At 41.9% G+C, this 18,336-nt stretch overlaps 1 protein-coding gene and 1 long non-coding RNA gene across 4 annotated transcripts in view; one reads left to right on the forward strand and one right to left on the reverse strand.

Moving 5' to 3' along the window:
- The window catches only part of FOXO3 (forkhead box O3), a 114,176-nt gene that overhangs the window by 49,628 nt on the left and 46,212 nt on the right, over positions 1–18,336 (reverse strand). The gene's annotated exons all lie outside the window — the stretch shown is intronic.
- Positions 12,029–18,336, forward strand: part of LOC310674406 — a 31,424-nt gene continuing 25,116 nt past the window's right edge. The window contains exon 1 of the long non-coding RNA XR_014509565.1: positions 12,029–18,189. This is a non-coding gene — a long non-coding RNA (uncharacterized lncRNA). The remainder of the gene's footprint in view (positions 18,190–18,336) is intronic.

Raw genomic sequence — 18,336 nt, forward strand, 5'->3', positions numbered from 1 at the left:
CCACGCTAACCCAGAACAGCTACTGGTACTTCTACTGCCTTTGTTGCATGAATAAAAAGAGTAATGGAACAAAATAGAAACATTCTGCTCCAGTAAACTTCAGTGTTTGAAATATATGCTCTGCCATTCCTGACCAGTAATCTTATGCCAAGAAAACACACCCTAGGCTGGGTGAATTAGATAGGTTTTCCCCAAACCTTATCCTCAGAGAGCCACTCGTGGAACTAGGCCAAAACATGTGTATCTATCCATCACAGAACACTTTGCTGTTGCTTCTTGCCAACTAATGCATTACTAGGCCTCAGGAGGACAGAAAGAAGCTCCCTCCTTTCCACATGGACATCAGTAAACCTTTGGTGAGAACAGAAGATGGCACCCAAAAATATTCAAAATGAGGAAGGGATTCATTGAACATTTATACTAGCAACATCTCATTTAATTAACCAATAAAACTATACAAATGATTGAGCAAAACATACATGAGAAATAAGGTGTATAAATTCAAAAGCAGTAATGCTCCAAACTTGAGTGGCTCTTCACAGCTATATTGTAGAGGTATTGTTCAAAATCTGATCTATAACTTTGCAACTGCAATGAACTGCAGGGGATATCATTTCTGGTTTTCAGATGCATTTTCCCTCATACTATTTCCCATCACACATCAAAGCAACAAACTTTGTGTCCTGAAAAAAAGAGCTGCATTCAAGTAATAGGCCTTGTGAATGAAAATTACTCCTAAATTTAAGAACAAAACCTCAGAGGTTATAAATTTGTTTGGGATACAGAGCAGGGAATGATTTCCCTCCCTTGTTTCTGTTTATGAACTCATCACAGATGACCTGAATCTCTTTCCAGACCCCGCCTTCCCCACAGCCTATAGCTTAGATTATTCACTTCTTAGCGAAAACACCACCTGCCATACGGACAGGAGATTAATTACCCTGCATTTACATGAATAAAATATATGTGTCAAAACTGCCCTGCATCCATTTTCTTTTGCCACAGCTGTGTTTGGAGATATTTGCATTGCAAAGTCCCATGCTTTGAGTCTGAGAAGTCTACATTATACTTTGGACTACTGTTACAGGAGGACTGCTGCACCCCCCCACCCCCCAAAAAAAACCCATTATATGAGTACCTATGTGCACTTTCCATTTCCCTTTGTTAGCAAACCTCACTTTTCTAAACTTCAGAAAATCTGGACATTTTCAGCATTCTCAGATGAGTTATGTTGACTTCTCACATTAATTTGGGGAGACAACCAGAAAATGTCTTTCTATCTGCTAGAGATTCTGGCAACAGAACTGAAATGGTGGCTATAATGATTGGGTTACAGAGAGAGAAGGAAAATCTCTAATGGAAGCAGCAATAAGTCTGAGACCTGATTTGAACTTGGTGGGGGAAAGACGACTGTGGGCTTAATATAAGCAAAAGTTCAAGCCAATTATTTATCTTTTCCCCTATTGTACGCAGCTCTCCTTTTGAAATTAAAAGTACGCAGTGAAGCAACCTCTCAGAAAATATAATCTACCCTTTGATGAACAACTCCTTTGGTCTCTTCCGTAGGATTCTCCACTGCTGCCAATCTGACATGGCAGGAAGTAGAAGCAAGACTTGTGATGTATATTGTACTACTAAGATAATGAATGGCTGGTTTAGGGTGACCCAGTGCCAGCACCCTAGAACCGCACAAGCACCGGCGCAACATCTGTGGCAATCTACATTCTGCAGGTCAGCTGCTTATTGTGGCATGTCTATGACTCAATTCAGAACGTTTTCACTGGGCTTCTCCAGTTTTCATCAAGATTGCCTGTTAAGCACAACTCAGCTTAAAGCGGTCCATTTTATGCACCACTGTTAGCTCACAGAAGAAACGGTACAACTCTGGACTCCATATTGTATTACTCAGGTGTTTGTGGTCTCAGGTGAGAGGGGCATGCATACGGGCAAAAATAAGAATCAAGTAGGATACCTATTATGCCCTCAACCTATTCCAGTACTGCCACATCTACTAAAATATCAATAGAGTTAAAAAGGTAAAGGTAAAGGTACCCCTGCCCGTAACGGGCCAGTCGTGTCCGACTCTGGGGTTGTGCGCCCATCTCACTTAAGAGGCCGGGGGCCAGCGCTGTCCGAAGACACTTCCGGGTCACGTGGCCAGCGTGACAAGCTGCATCTGGCGAGCCAGCGCAGCACACGGAAACGCCGTTTACCTTCCCGCTAGTAAGTGGTCCCTATTTATCTACTTGCACCCGGGGGTGCTTTCGAACTGCTAGCTTGGCAGGCGCTGGGACCGAACGACGGGAGCGCACCCCGCCGCGGGGATTCGAACCGCCGACCTGACGATTGGCAAGTCCTAGGTGCTGAGGTTTTACCCACAGTGCCACCCGCGTCCCTTACTCTAGAGTTACTCTACAGTATATGGTGATCTATGGATTATCTGAAAAAGACATTCAAATGGAACAAATCTCCTTAGATGATTTTTTTTTTTAAGTAGCAATAAACTATGCACAAGTCACGTGGGTAGCAAATCCCCTCAAAATATTTTATTTGGTAGTCTATAAACAAACAAGCGTCAGCGTGTCACCGAGTTGGTATTTACAATGGTGAAAGGGACATTGGATTGCCCTGTTGGCTCTTGAAGAGTAGACAAGAACTATGGAGAAACTTACTACACTGATTCAGGGTGTAAGGAAGGATCATAGCACACTTTGTGTTCATTTGGATTTTTTTGTGTATGTGAAGTATTTGTGGTGGAATTTATGTAGTTGCAAAAGATGCTTAACAAAAATTATCTAGGAAGTGACATAAAGAACTCTGATTCGACATAGCCAGATGTTAGATGTTTCAAGAATGACTTTGGATAATATTTTCCAATAATAAGGAAGCTATTTTCACACGCTGCACAGAAATTGTGACTTTTTCCAGCTGCCACATGCAAGTAAGCTGCATCAGCTACTAATTGGCATGTGTGTTCTGCAGGGCTTTTACAGACGCGTAAGGAAGACCTCATTCAATTGGATAGGTGCCTGTATCCTAAATCTGTCAATTGGATAGTTGCCTATTCCCCTAATCTGTATCTTGAAATAACCCATGCAAAAAGAATGAAAGCTTTGTGCAACATGCATGCTAGTAGGTGGTATCTTTTCAAAAATTCTCTTTCTAAGCAATTCCTGCACTTGAGACAGAGCAGGGAATGAACTCGCCTGAATGGAACAATGTTTATTACAGTAGAGCTGGGTGATTCAGTAAGTACAGGATGTGCCCAATTACTCTCTCTGTGTGAGTGTGTGTTTTCCACCCCTCAATCCTATTTCATAAACTCCTATTACACAAGTCAGCATATGCACAGCATTTATCCTTTCTCCCTTGTTCATTACTGCTCCTTTTATGCCAGGTCCTCCAATTTGTCTGCTGGAAGTAGCACCAGCAAACCAGTACAGGAATCAAGATTTCTGTCGCTGTGGGACCGAAATCAAGTGTGTTTGTTTCTGTGTCTAGATGTATGTCAGATACTGCCTGACCTTCTAATTTACGCAAAGTGCAAGCCACTAGTTTGCCCTCCAGCTCGCTCCAAATTTACCTTTTGTACGAGGCGCAATCTCTCTCCAGAGTGCAGACGCCCCAATTAACTATAATTCAAAAGATATGTATAGTATATCCCAAACCAAAAGCACCAGGTTGCCTAACATGAAGGAATGCAATGTGTGTGTGCTCTTTCCAAGGTAAATAATTACATAGAATTCTGGTTTATGGGACTATAAAGTCACCACATAAATACCAAGTTCTGTAGAGAGAAAATGTAAATTTCAAGGAAGCAGGAGTGACGTCAAAGCTTTACCTTTTCAACACCAAAGTACTAATCATTTTGCATAAATAGAGAGTTTCATTTACAGTAAAGTGGCATGGTTACTAATAAATGGATTTATCTTGACAAGGATACAGCATCTATTTTTGACGCTTAAATATGGGCTTATGTTCACTAAGATCAACTCAGGCCTATACAAGTGTTTATTCCTGTTTTTAAGCATTCACTCCCATAAGTGATAACCTCTAGGTAAGGTTACTGCAATAAATGATATGTGGGACTGCCTCTGAAGATGGTTCGGAAACTTCAAATGATGCAGAATTCAGCAGAGCTGGTTGCTCACCAGGGCAAGACAGTTTGAACATATTACACCGATCCTGAGCCAACTGCACTGGCTGCCAATTAGTTCCTGGGCCCAAATCAAAGTGCTGGTTTTGGCCTATAAAGCCTTAAATGGCCCAAGACTGCAATACCTCAAATGCCACCTCTCCCCATATGAACCAACACAGACCCTGCAATCATCACCTGAGACCCTTTTTGTGTGCCTCCACGAGAGATCCGAAGGGTGGCAACGCAAGAACGGGCCTTCTCTGCCGTGACTTCTCATTTGTGGAATTTTCTCTTCAGTGAGGCTTGCCTGGTGCTATCATTATACAGTCTTACCTCGGGAGTCAAACAGAATCCGTTCTGGAAGTCCGTTCGACTTCCAAAACGTTCGGAAACCAATGCGTGGCTTGGCAGGAAGCTCCTGCAGGCAATCGGAACTTGCGTTGGATGTTTGGGTTTCAAACAACGTTCGCAAACCGGAACACTCACTTCCAGGTTTGCGGCGTCTGGGAGCCAAAACGTTTGACTTCCAAGGTATGACTATATATCTTGATGTGTCAAGCAAAAACTTTCCTCTATAACTAGGCCTTTGGCCTTCAACTATCTGTAGACTTTTAGAAGTGGGCAGAATGTTTTTAATGTATTTATTTTTCCTCTTGGTTTTAATGTATCGGCTGGGTTGTGAGGAGGTTGTGAACCTGTCTGTCTGTTCGTAAGTCTCTTTGGGTTCGCCTGGCCTGGACCAGATGAAGCAACTAACAAATTTAATAAATAAAGAAGAAGAAGAATGCAAACTTTTTAAAAACAACTCTTCTAATATTAACACTACGTCATTCGTATAGAAGGCAAAATAAGTTTATCAGTTTGTTTGATGGGACTTGGAGTAAACATTTTGTGCCTGGATTAAAGACCAAACCAAGTCACCACTGTTGGGCTGCTTATTTATTAAAACAATAAAAATCAAGGTTTTTTTAAAGGGGTGCTGCACATAAGGAAGTTGGAATCAAGTTGCAGCACTGGTCACTTTTGCAGGTGTTTAGATGTACTCTCCAAGGGTTTACCTATGGATTTCATTCAGCTGCTGAACAGGCTATTTTCAAGACTTGGCATCACTACCAGACTCCACAAGTGTGCAAAAAGTCATTTGCCAGCTTTGCAACCTTAGGAAAGAGTCTTAATGGTTAACCACACAAAATTAAAATTCTTAAAGCCATTAATCACACTCTCATGACGGCAGATAAGGCAGTGTGCAGCATATGCTCATGTAGGTCTTTGCCTTTAGCCATAATCAAGAGGTATTAACCTCTCCATGGAAAAAAGCTGCATGAGGTTCTACAGTAACACAGTGACAGAAGCGAAGTGGGATAGGCAAAGGTCAAACAAATTCACTTTGTATTAAATGACAGTTATGTAAGAAATAACTTAATACCTGAACACAAATGGGCTGATTAACATTCATGAAATGAGACTCATCAATCCTCAACATAAAAGCGGAGCTAAAATTTATGTCACAATTCCCTGCTCAATGGCACTGCGAGCGGCAGGAGTCCAAATGGGTCGCTGCTAAGTCACTGTGTTCTGTAGTCAGCCATTTGTCAAAGGAGCAAAATTATCTGATAAATGTTCTTTCCTTCAATCCACAGATAAATGAAGGATGAGTTAGAGAGTGTTAAAATACCAACACCGCTCTTGCATCATAAAGCAATGAAAGCAGGAGGGAGAGAGGGTCTAGGTTGTTTTTTTAAAAGAAGGTGCCTCATTTCAATCATGTCTAGGTATTAGGTGGTAGTTACTACAAGATGCGTCTTCTTTTTTTATCTCATCAGAAATCAACCCAATATTCCAATGTTCAGTGTTCCTAGGAAACATCCAATGTTCCTAAGAAAAAGAAGAGCCAGGTGCTGTTGGGGGGTTTTTCAGCTGGTGAGATGGTCAAGCCACCAACCGGTGGGGGATAAAAATACCTTCCAAATTATCCCTTTTTACTCTGATAATGTTTACTCTGGCAGGGACCATTTGGCTTAGCCCTGATTCAGGCAGGCTTCACCGTGCCAGGTTACTTAGACTGCGTCACATTAGTAGCAGAGGGAGCCAATGTAGCGGCCTCCAGATGCCATTCAACTACAATTCTCATCATTCCTAGTCATTGGCCATGCTGGCTGAGGCGGATGAGAGTTGGAGTCCAGAAATGTCTGAAGGGTGCTACGTTGACAACACCTCCATCAGTTAAATCTAGTGAGTCCAGGTCTGAAAATGACATCAAAAAGTACTATCTGTGCCACATAAGGAGTGTAACACGAGAGTTTAGGATCACCGCAACTACATAGCTCAGGTGTCCCTTGCATGCAGTGGTTGCTGACCAAAAGATAAACATCAGACATTACAGGGCAATCCTCACTATGGGAAGAATTCAATGTAGTGCCAAGAAGATTGCTTCATCAGATCAAGCATGTCTGGTTGTCTGAATGGGACCAGAGGTATGGGCCTGAAGTTGCTTCCTAGGCCACATACAGAGAAAGGAAGGGGCGGCGGTTACATCTTTGGATTTTGTAGGCAATTCTCTAGTTGGGACCAACAGGGTGTGTTCTATAGCTAAGAAACCTTTACTACTAGCTAGCACCAACTACTAGCTAGCAACCCAGATCACACTGTGGAGTACAGAGTGGTCACAGGGAACAGAAAAGCTGGCCGGCCCAGAATGAAGTCTCTGCCCAAAAATCAATGGATCTAAGTTTCAAAGGAGATAAAAGTTATTGCACTACAGAAGATGTGAAAACTACTGAAAAATCTTTAATTGCTTTCACTTTACCCTTAGAAATAAAGAACACCGTATTATAGACAGCACACACATAAATACTGATCTAGGAAACAGCTTCCGTAAGTGCACACAGTGTTTCCACAATCAGGAGGCAATTCACCACAGACATTCCCTAAACCACATTTATCACTGGTGGACATATATGCGGTAGACTATATGAAACCTGATTATCCCAATCTTTCAATTACCTGATTTTGCCAACTGTATCCCCAACTAACTCAAGGTCAATTAAACCTTAAGAAAACAACATTTCCACGAACTATTCTTGCCCCATGGTCATCTGCTTGCATGAGTGAATACCGCACAGCCCTACTGGGGCAATCTTGGCAGTTTTTCATACTGTGCATAGTTTATGTTATATCTGAAAATGTGGTCATTACATTATCAGCAGCATTAATGTTCTCTTGAGAAAAGAGATTACCTTGCCCCAAGAAATCTCATAATAAAATGTAAAGACATTCTCCTAAATGACCTTCTCCACAAAACTACCCCTCAAGCCAGGAGTACTCAGTAGAACACTAAAAATAGCTAAAGGTAAATCTTCCACTGCACAGAGGTCCTAAATGAAGATAGTTGTGCCATATGCCTGGAAGGAATCATTTGTCCATAACGTCTCAAAAGCATTCAGACAGCTCAACAGAGATACACTTGTTTTAATGCTTCCCACTCCCACGTCTTGGAACTGGTACCGTGGATGAACATTCTGCCCTGAGTGCCCATAACCATTAAGGATTTGGCATGCAGTTTCCTGCGAGAATCATTTCAACAGAAACCATTCTTTTTTAGGCTGCTCATCTCTCATCAGAAAGTGAAAAGAAGAGTGTGGCAAGAAACCACTTCTTTGTTTGCCTTCTATATTCAGGGGATACACAACAGCATCCTTTGTTCAGCATCCGTGCTTAGACTCCTCTGCACCTGAAGGAAGTGCAGCTGAGTTTGTCCTGCGGTCACCCTCTTTTGTGACAGGTATTCAGAAAATACAATTTCAATGTTCCGGTTGTCATGAGATTGCTGACCAATCCCTTTTGCACAAGATCTTGTATGTTCAGACGATACTGTCCTCTGCTAGTATCCTGTCACCAGATCCCTGTTGATTATTTCCTTTGGTGACAGTTCTTATTTTCCCCCAACTTTACTCTCTTGGAACCAGCAATAATGCATGCCTGTCTAGTTGTTTAGCATTGATCACGAGCATCTAGAAACACACTTTTGCACGTTTAAACAAAAAACAAAGGCCTTTTTATTGGAGAACACAGAGAATCATTTAACTTGGAAAGGATCCTGTAGGCCATATAGATGAACCCACTGCTTGACGTAGGAAATCCTAAGGCAAAGCATACCTAATGCCTTTGCTTGAGGACAATCTATAAGGCAGAGGCCGGAACTAAAAGCATAAACGGATGCAGGAAAAATTCACACAAGAAACCAAAGGAAAAACAAAAAATTTTCTGGCTCTGCACCAGTGTGCTAGTGCACTAATATATTGAACCAGGCCTCAGTTACTCAGTAGCACCTATATATACATTTCTGGATCAGAACCATTATTGATTCTGGATGGGCAACTGAAGATCCCTACCCCCATGGAAAAAGAATTTTGCCTTGGGACCCTTAAATGATCAGCTTGGGAAGTGAGTAAGGAATATCAGACACAGGGCTTAGTCTCACTAGCAGATTTGAGACCAGCCAATGGCAAAGTTAGCTTTGAAGATGGTCCTCCCAGGTGTTTCATTAATTACGGAAGGCAAATGGGGCAAGAGGATTAACTGTCTGTCAGGGCAGAGATGTTCCTTAATTATCGCCACTTAGCTGGGCATTTAGCTCTCTGCAAGGAAATGTATTGTGACTGAAGGGACAGTGTGTGAGAGACACACCTCTTAGGCCATTGCTGTTTTCTGGAAAGTGGCTCTCTGGTGTCTATGGGCATAGCCAGGATTTATGTTAGGGGGTACAAGACTTTTGTTGGGGGGTGCAGAACCGAGCTACCTGTGAGGTGATTGATTAGTTGGTTACTATTTTTATTTATTCTCTTGACTGGGGGAGGGCAGCTGCCCCCCTGCCTACACCCACGGTTAGGGCTGGTCCTGATTTAAGGCAGAGTGAGGTAGCTGCCTCTGCTGGCAGGTGTTGAGGGTTGTGGGGTCAGTGGCAGTGAGGTGTGTGCCACACAGCCTGCCCTAGGTCCCCTAATCTTGCCTGATGGTCTCAAATGTGGTAGAAGATGCTGCATGTTTAAATCAGATTCAACTTCCACTCTGGTTTGCTTCTGTATGTGAAATGGTGGTGGCAGTGGGGCCATCTTGTTTTTCACCTCAGACAGCATAAAGTCTTGGTCCAGCCTTGGCTATTGCCAAGGATACCTGGAAGATCTTCATTGTGACCAATTACAGTCACTGGGATCCACGAGCAAGCTGTCTTCAAATTACCATCTGTGTGTCTAGCTGCACTGCAGATATGACAACGACCATGCCCAGGGAACTTTTTGGAAGTACTGTAACATTTGCTTGTTTCAGCTAGCCTTGGGAGTTGGATTAAACACGACCATTTTGAAAAAGATAGGTAGCAGCTACCAAATGACCTATTTAGATCAGGGACTGAGAACCTGTGGCCCTCCAGTTGTTGTTGGACTACAACTCCCATCATCCTTGCTGGGGCTGAAGTGAGGTTGTGTCTTTTTGTACATATCACATGATGTTCTTAATGTACTAGAGCAAAGATAGATCCTTTTCCTTTCCCGAACTAAAAACTGCCTACATTATGCAATGCAATCTTAATGGTGTAAAACTGAGTTTATAATTCACTTTTACTAAATGAAATCTCTTTTATGGTTGGGTAAACCATGAATAATCTTTAATAGTATAAGAAAATGTGCTGTAGAATTAAACATTGTGATCCATCTTTCTCTTGTGGTTAAATCCTACCAAAGGTGAGCATCCTGGAATCTGCTTGAACCCCATTTCGTTAAAGTTAAAGAAACAGAAAAGAAACATAATGATATTGATGGTTAAATGAGAAATATGCTTTGCCACATTAAATTCCCAGTAATAAATGCCTTGGGACACGGGTGGCGCTGTGGGTTAAACCACAGAACCTAGGGCTTGCTGATCAGAAGGTAGGCGGTTCGAAGCAACAGGTGAGCTCCTGTTGCTCAGTCCCAGCCAACCTAGCAGCTCGAAAGCACGTCAGAGTGCAAGTAGATAAATGGGTACTGCTCCAGCAGGAAGATAAATGGTGTTTCTGTTCGCTGCTCTGGTTCGCCAGAAGTGGCTTAGTCATGCTGGCCACATGACCTGGAAGCTGTACGCCGGCACTCTTGGCCAATAAAGCGAGATGAGCGCCGCAACCCCAGAATCATCCATGGCTGGACCTAATGTTCAGGGGTCCCTTTACCTTTACACTTTTTATTACTGTGTCAGGACCAGTGGTAAACAAACTTGCAAGCAGTAACTTGCAATGCAAATCTCTTCGGCTGTAATCACACACTGCATTATTATTTGGGTATTAACTGATATCACTTGATAAGTTTTGTATTTAGCATTTCTAGATGACCACTTATTATCCCTGTACTTCTTGTTGAATGATGTAAGGGCCATGTGAAATTGTGTTGTTAAGGTGTGCTCAACCCCTGCAAATGCACCTCCAGTGTCAAACACTTGCTTCCTGTCACACAATGTGTGAAGCAGGCCTCAAGCAATCACCCAACCAAGAAGTTGGAACCCTTTTCACAGACCTACATCATGGGTAGGCAAACTAAGGCCCAGGGAACAGATCTGGCCCAATCGCCTTCTAAATCCGGCCCGCGGATGGTCTGGGAATCAGCGTGTTTTTACATGAGTAGAATGTGTCCTTTTAATTAAAATGCATCTCTGGCTTATTTGTGGGGCATAGGAATTCGTTCATCCCCCCCCAACAAAAATATATAGTCCGGCCCCCACAAGGTCTGAGGGACAGTGGACTGGCCCCCTGCTGAAAAAGTTTGCTGACCCCTGATCTACATCAACTGCTCCTGAATGTTCTTTTAGATATCCCTGTGTATCAAATTGCTTGGAGCCAAATGAAGTGCAGTTGTGTGCAAATCTGCAAGCAACTTTAAAAAACAAAAACAAAAAAACAGAAGTAGAGATAGGAAGCTACACTCTTTGGTAGAATTATTGGTGGAAAGAAGATGCCAGTTTGGGCAGAGAGATGACAAAGAGGCCCCATAACCCCATTCTCCTTGGACTATTTAGTACTCAAAATCTACCAAAAACCCATGAAGAAATTTCCTCTTCCTCCCTGTGTGGAAAAGCAGCTGGCAGGTGGGGATGGGGTAGGGGAGCATTTTAAGAGATGAAACAGCCAGAGGGGAAAGGGTTAAGCAATTCCTACACTCATACTGGCAGCTTCTCACATCTGTTTTTCCTTAAAAGGAATGCTGGAGCAAAGTTACATGCAACTATAGTTTGACCCTAGGTTTGCTTCAAGGCTAATTCCACAGAAAGCAGTTCTCTGGATGAATTCAACCTGTACATAGGTAAGCATATTTGATGACAGGAAACATACATGCTTTACGGCACATACTGCATTCAACATACTTAATAAGAGTTATCATACAACAACCCTGTAAGATAGTCCAAAATTATCGTTCATAGTTTGCAGATAGGAAGCTGATTCTGTGAACATAACACCTTCCCTACGGCCGCCTACTGAGCTCAGGGCAGAAGTAAAATCTGAACTCCATTTGCCACTTACACTCTTAGTTACTCCCCATCAGCTCTTACAGAAGTTGCAACTACTCATAAAGTCCCCCTTCTCTTCCAAGAGCTCCAGCAATACTTCCAGCAGCAACAGGAGGAAGAGGAACTATGGCACTTGGCGGCCTTAGCAGAATAGTCGTTGCTGCTGCTTTGCTTTTAAGAGGCAAGCACAGTGTCAGGAGCACAGGAATAGACTGGCGAAAGGTCTGGCTGAATTGACTCTGGCAACTACAAGCTTCAATGACCTTCTTGGTACATAAATATATAGCACAAGTACTCCGACAGACAGTAACTGGATCACTTGTGCAGCAATGCAAATAAATAGTAAATATGTCACTGCAATTAAAAGGATACAAGACTCATGGATAAATCTATGCGCTCCGAAGGATCTGTGCTGGCATGTCAGTCTCAAGTGCCAGGGAGGCTTTTTGCCACCTCTGCCCAGAGCTTGGTCTGACACCTGTGTGCATGCACATGAATATGCACACAACTGCTGCTAGTTCCATTCTACATTCACTTCCGCGGAGGGACACGATCTGGACACACTACAGCAGCCTTCCCTAACCGCATCAACCATAGAGCTAAGATTTGCATGCGCAAATAAGATACATTCAAAAAGGACCAAATTTATATGCATTGATCTAGTTTCCCCTCACTACCTAGCCTGTCACTTCAAGATCACCCAGGGCCTCTAGTCTTCCACTGTGTTCAAATGAAGACTTCCTGTCTTCCCTTGATATACAAGCTGAGGAATGAGTTCTGACTTGCAGGAAAGAAGGAATATATCTGGCAGACTCTAACAATGAGCCCACTTTCCAATTTCCCAAAAGGTGTTCAAGCAACTTTTCCTGAAGTATGTGGCCTTCTCAGGAGTCACCTACTTAAAATCAACTTGTCAATCAGAGCCCACCTGGGTCAGTAGCCCTTGAAAGCTGGAATGTTGTCAGCATACATCACTCTGAACATCCAATATGTGACGTTACTCATGAGGAGACCAGTCACCTGTTTGTAGCTACATTGAAAGCATTGAAATATTTCCTTGTTTTCTTTCATGCACCTTGTACCATTTTGCCTGCTTAAGCCTTCTTTCACTAAACCTCTTAAAATTGGCATTGAGGTGCCTGTGCTAGATGCAAAACAGGCATTTTGCCCTCACATGTCCAAATCGTTCCGCTTCATGCTACAAGGGTGTGTCAGTGGGATTCTGACCAAGGAAAGCAAGCTCCCCTACTCTCCCTGGGAGTGACAGCGTTGGTTGCTCCCTTCCTCTCCATAACTAAAATTACTCACTTGGAGCCATAAGAATTTTCCTCACCTCAAGCTCAGAGGAAAAGGAGGGGTTGGTGGCAGCAAATGTCAGTTTGCAGAGCCCTGAGAGACTCCTGCTCCCGTGCTGGGATTGAGCTTGTGGCTTTGCTGTCACAGATTTCTGAAAGAAGGAACTGACATCTTTCCTCATCCTTTTAGGATTCTAGAATTCCCAGCAGCTCCCTCCATTTAAGTTATCTGAGGGGGTATCAATGAATGTGGAATCTGCAATTTGTACCAAATTCAGAATGAATGTTCCTGATTTGCATTAAAGGGGTGGGGGAGGAGGGTGTGAAATGAATGGTGGGTAGTCTCTGGTGGTTAGAAAAGGAGACTCAGATGGTGTTGAGACCAGAAAGATTTGTGTGGGAGAGTTGTTTCTGTATCTGCATCTGAATGGATTTTGGAGGCAAGTCGGAAGGAGTCTTAAGATGGTGGGTGTTGAGAAGCAAAGGGGAAAGGACTCGGACAGGTTAGCATGTGGAAATGGGTTTTCTATTATATCTGGACTGGAATGTAGTTAAAAACTATTATTTAACTTGAAGAAATGGTGTCTGAATTTCTTTCTTTCCTAAATTCACTTTGCAAGTCATTTTGGACCACTTCAGCCTATGAGCAGGGTAAAAATGCTTTAAATAAATAAAAAATGAATACTTGAGATGACAGAAGATATTCTTAGAAGATAACCACTGGTCCTATTACTAGCCCCCTCAATTATGTTTTGTTTGTTTGTTTAAAAATTTTGCTAGGTGCAATAGCTCAGTTGTTAAAATAAATCCTTAGCAAGAGCAAACGGAAAGCTTCAGAGTCAACCACCACCTTCCCCTCTCATCCCCCAAGATTTACAAACACTGATCACAGAGCACAGTGTTTCCTAAAAATGTACTTTTTATTCTCAGATTACTGACTCATATGAGCAAATGTCTGAGCTTCTACTGGTGCACAGTTATTGTACAAAAACAAGCAGGAAAGTGCATGCACGCACACACAAAAACCACACAATGTATATGTTTTTTTGTGTGTGTGTGAATGTAAAAGGCCACAATTCAGGACTGCAAAAGTGCAGCAGTGTGTTTACAGTCTAGCAGCACAGAAACAGAAGCCAGCATATGGACTGCTTGCAGTACAAGTTACTGAACCAAACACATGTTGTTTTTTTAGCTTCCGTTTCCACCGAAAATTCATTCCCCAATTGCCTCTCTGTGTGTGCGTGTCATTCTTCTAAAAGAAGATCATCAAGCAGTAATTAGTCACAACTTGGCATTTATACTGCTCACATTAAAAAGGTAAGCAATTCTGAGTGAACTCCGTCTGACAGATCTTACATGGATGGAAACAGAGTGCTTCATGATCTTCCTAAAGCCTTTTGAATGATGTGTTTTGCTTTCAGCCTGTAACTTCTTACGTGTTGTGACTTTAACTTTATTTTGGCATATATTGCCAAAAATGGTATGCAAATCCAATAATGGTTCAATTTCCATTTTAAATTTTAAAAACTTTTTTGAATTGCAGCAAACCACTTTTATGAATGGTATATTTGCATTCAACAGGATTATGTTAGCTATAAAGTAACTGTATCACATGCAGCATAAACTCATACATTCCACTAAGTTCAACAGAGATTACGCCCAGACAAGGGTACCTAGAATTGCAGCCCTACGTGGACCTCTGTTTGCAGTATTTGTCATTAAGATAACAGGTAACAAATATTGAGTCAATTCTCTGAACTTCAAGGATTTGAGACTAGTTATTTGCTCTTCTTTCTTTTCATGTGAATGTATATTTTCAAGAACAGGAGAATGCAGCTTTTCATTTAGTTATATCCCTCTTTCGAGGTTTTGGCCAATTCCAAACAATGGAAGACTACTTGAAAATTGTTGCATTGGGACACAAAATCAAATGAACGTTGAGATCTGTAAATAGAGAAGTTATTGTTTATTTCTGATTATGGGCCTTATTTGTCATAGATTCTGCATTCTGATGAAAAGCTTCTCAACCCAAGGAGTGAAAACAATGCATGAGAAATGTCCTTTTGAATAACTGCAATCTTTTAATTTGGTTTCCTCCCAAATCCATCAGCATGACCATCAAAAATAATATAAAATCTGCTTAAGTGGATTGTGGATACCCAGTTGCTACAGTTAGTGGGTGGTGATTATATTGCTCCTACACATGTTACTATTGTGGTCAGTCTCACACTTCAGGCAGCAAATGTGTAGAAGTGAAAATTTAAAGGCCTTGGCCTTTAAATAACCATGCACATGTGCTAGGAGCACTGACCGAGCCAGGATTCTCACACACATGCAATATGACTGTTGAGATGTGTTTTTAGCAATTGAGTACTCCATGAAAGCTGCAGAACCAACCTTGATTGTGTTCATACAGGTCCTTATCACTGAATTACTGCAGCTTTCACCATTGCAGGAAAATCTGTCCACAGCAGCTTAGTAGCTTAGTATATATGTAACTGCAACTCAGGATAACACTTTATGAATCTGATGAAGCAGACTGTAGTCCAGGAGGGCTTATGCCACAATAAATTTGTGAGTCTTTAAGGTGCCACAAGTGTTTTTGCTGAAACAGTCTAACATAGCCAACCCTCTAGAAATTAACTGATACCACCTCTTTAGCAAATATACATAGACGAAGGGAAGGTACTACATGGTATGAGCCAGTTCACATAGCAGAATATGCCTGAAATGTAGTAACCTGTACTGCACAACTGCATGTGATGATCATGTGCTACTGCTATCTACATGGGTTGCATGTTATTTCCCAGGCAGGAACTTCTTCTATGTACATTTTTAATGTGCAACTATCCACACATCCACAAAGTCTTCTTGCAAGGCCTAGATAGAACATGTGGCTGATTAGATTCAAGTTCATCAAACGTTCAATAAAATGAAACTGACACGATTCTATGGCCTACTTTAGCAGCAACTTAATCTGATCTTGTTACTTTACTCAAATCATCAGACTTGGTTTCAAAACTAAGTTATGCACACAGAACGAATTTGCGGATGGTTCCCCACCCCCCTCCCCACCTCCGCTCCTTATTTGGGTTAGGGAGGAGGGAGGGGGAAAAGGACCTCTTTTGAGAAAAGGCTGTTTGTAAGTAAGAAAGGAGATCACATGACAATAGTATTGCTGTGTATCGTGCAAGCGCTGTTGGAGTCAATCCAATTTCTATACAAGTATTGCCATTTTGACAACAAAGCGGCCTTATTGAAACAGGCAGGCTTCATCTTAATTCTGGCACCACTGAATGTAGAGTACACACTGGCCAGGGAACAATGAACCAAGAAAAGAGTTACAAATCTCTAGTGACAACTGCACGCAAAGAAAGAGAAGATTCATTGTGATAAGGTTGTTTATTACACCATTTGCGAAGGACACTTTCAAAGAAATGGATGCTTTTTTTGCATAGCAAAAACAACAACACACTCCCCCCCCCCATATTTTCCACAACTCCAGGCCCTTCCTCTCACAGATCACAAAACCACTACACATTTCTTTTAAGGAAACTCTGCAACAGTCCAATGTAAGGAAAACCTTCCCCCTTATTACTTTATTTCTCCCTACCCTTCATTTTCCTGTCAAACAAGCCATTTAGTGCTTTCAAAGCGATCTTCAGTTCCCAAGGCACCTCCTGTACTACTGCACTACTTTACTGTACTGGAAAAAGAAACTGGGTGCTCTACTCAGTTTGCATTAATTATCTTTCCTCTTAAATTCTGTGCAGTTTGGTTGCCTCCTGAAATGGACTCACTTGAGGAATTTTATGCCTGCAGACCCAGCAACACTGGATTAAAGGATATGGAACGGATGTCCTCTCGTTCCACCTTCCCTTGGATCTTCTAATCTGCCTGCCTTGGAAATTGGTCACAAGGAAAATGAAGGGGAAATATAGTGGTAATTTTTCAAATATTTAAATGCATTTATGGAAGAAAATTGGGGGGGGGGGGTATTATCACACCAAGCACCAAGAAAAGGGTAAGAACCAGCGGTTTCAAGCTATAGGGTTGTCGGCTTCCAAAAACATTCATAAGTCCTTCCTTACAGCAGCAACAGCAAGGTATCTAAAACAAACATTAAGCTTTCTATGTGCCACTTAACACGTGTGGCTGTATGTGGAAGATGAATCTAATGTACATTCTTGCCACTGTAGGTTTCACATGGCTAACAGGTTTAAGGGAAATCATCAGTGTCTCCAACATGAAATGATTGGGGCCTACTGACAGATCACCGGAACAATTTGTAAATGATTTGAGAAAGGTTTCTGACTCCCAATTGTTTAACAATAACAGAACGTGTCAACCACATCCTGAAACTACTAATCACACATAAATACATTTTAAAAGTGTGACAAGAGATCGGACAGGAATACTGCATCAATTCAAGCACTCCGTGGGTTGTGAAACAGGCAGTTCACTAGATTTTTGAAAGTACAGCAGCCCATTCCAAAGTGCTGAATTATGAAAATGGTAGCTGGGGGGGGGGCACACATGCTGGAAACTTACTAAATTTTAACCATCACTTATTTTTGTCTTGTTCTCTTCACAGTTGCCTGCACACTTTGTTTTGTATGTAATAAATTGATTTTTAAAAATAAAACAAAAAAACCAGCCCTTGTATATTCTTAAAATAATAAATAAATGAGTATCCAAGGGATTTTTGTTTTGTTTTTTGGCTGAACAACTGTATCTTGGCAGTAAATCCCTAGAACAAAAGTTTAATCTTTCAGAACTAATTATTCAAGCTTGGATGATGTGAATGAGATCTTTTATGGTTTTTTCTGTAAGTAATTGGGATGGGAAGGAATTAAAATAAGTTGCAGCGCTAATTAAAATACTTTCTCAGCCCCTCTACTGTATAGTGAAAGCAGAGTTTTTGTTTTGCAACAACATTACCTTGTATTTTCCGTTGTGTCTGAAAGAAGACACTATATTGACATTGTATATATAATGCAGAATACAGAATACAGAGTCCCAGGGGCTCCCCCACTGCTAGTTATGGTGCCCAGGCTCTGGTGGGCATTTTCTCTTCCCTGTCTCAGCCAGCAATAAGAAATCCCATCTTACATCTTAGGACTGTGCAGCACTTTCCTGTACAGGGCTGCCTTCAGATGTCTTCTAAAAGTTGTATATAGTTATTTATCTGCTTGACATTAGTTGGGAGGGCATTCCACAAGGAGGGTGCCACTATCGAGAAGGCCCTCTGCCTGGTTCCCTGCTGCATCCCTCTGACTGGGTGCAAAACAACTGAGGAGAGTACTGTAATTACCATTCAGTTTAATGACAGCCAAAGTTTACTACGCTTGAATCCCATTTATTCCACTGGAA

The sequence above is a fragment of the Podarcis tiliguerta genome (genome assembly GCF_965153285.1).
Source record: "Podarcis tiliguerta genome assembly, chromosome: 3".
In the NCBI taxonomy this organism is placed as follows: Eukaryota; Metazoa; Chordata; class Lepidosauria; order Squamata; family Lacertidae; genus Podarcis; species Podarcis tiliguerta.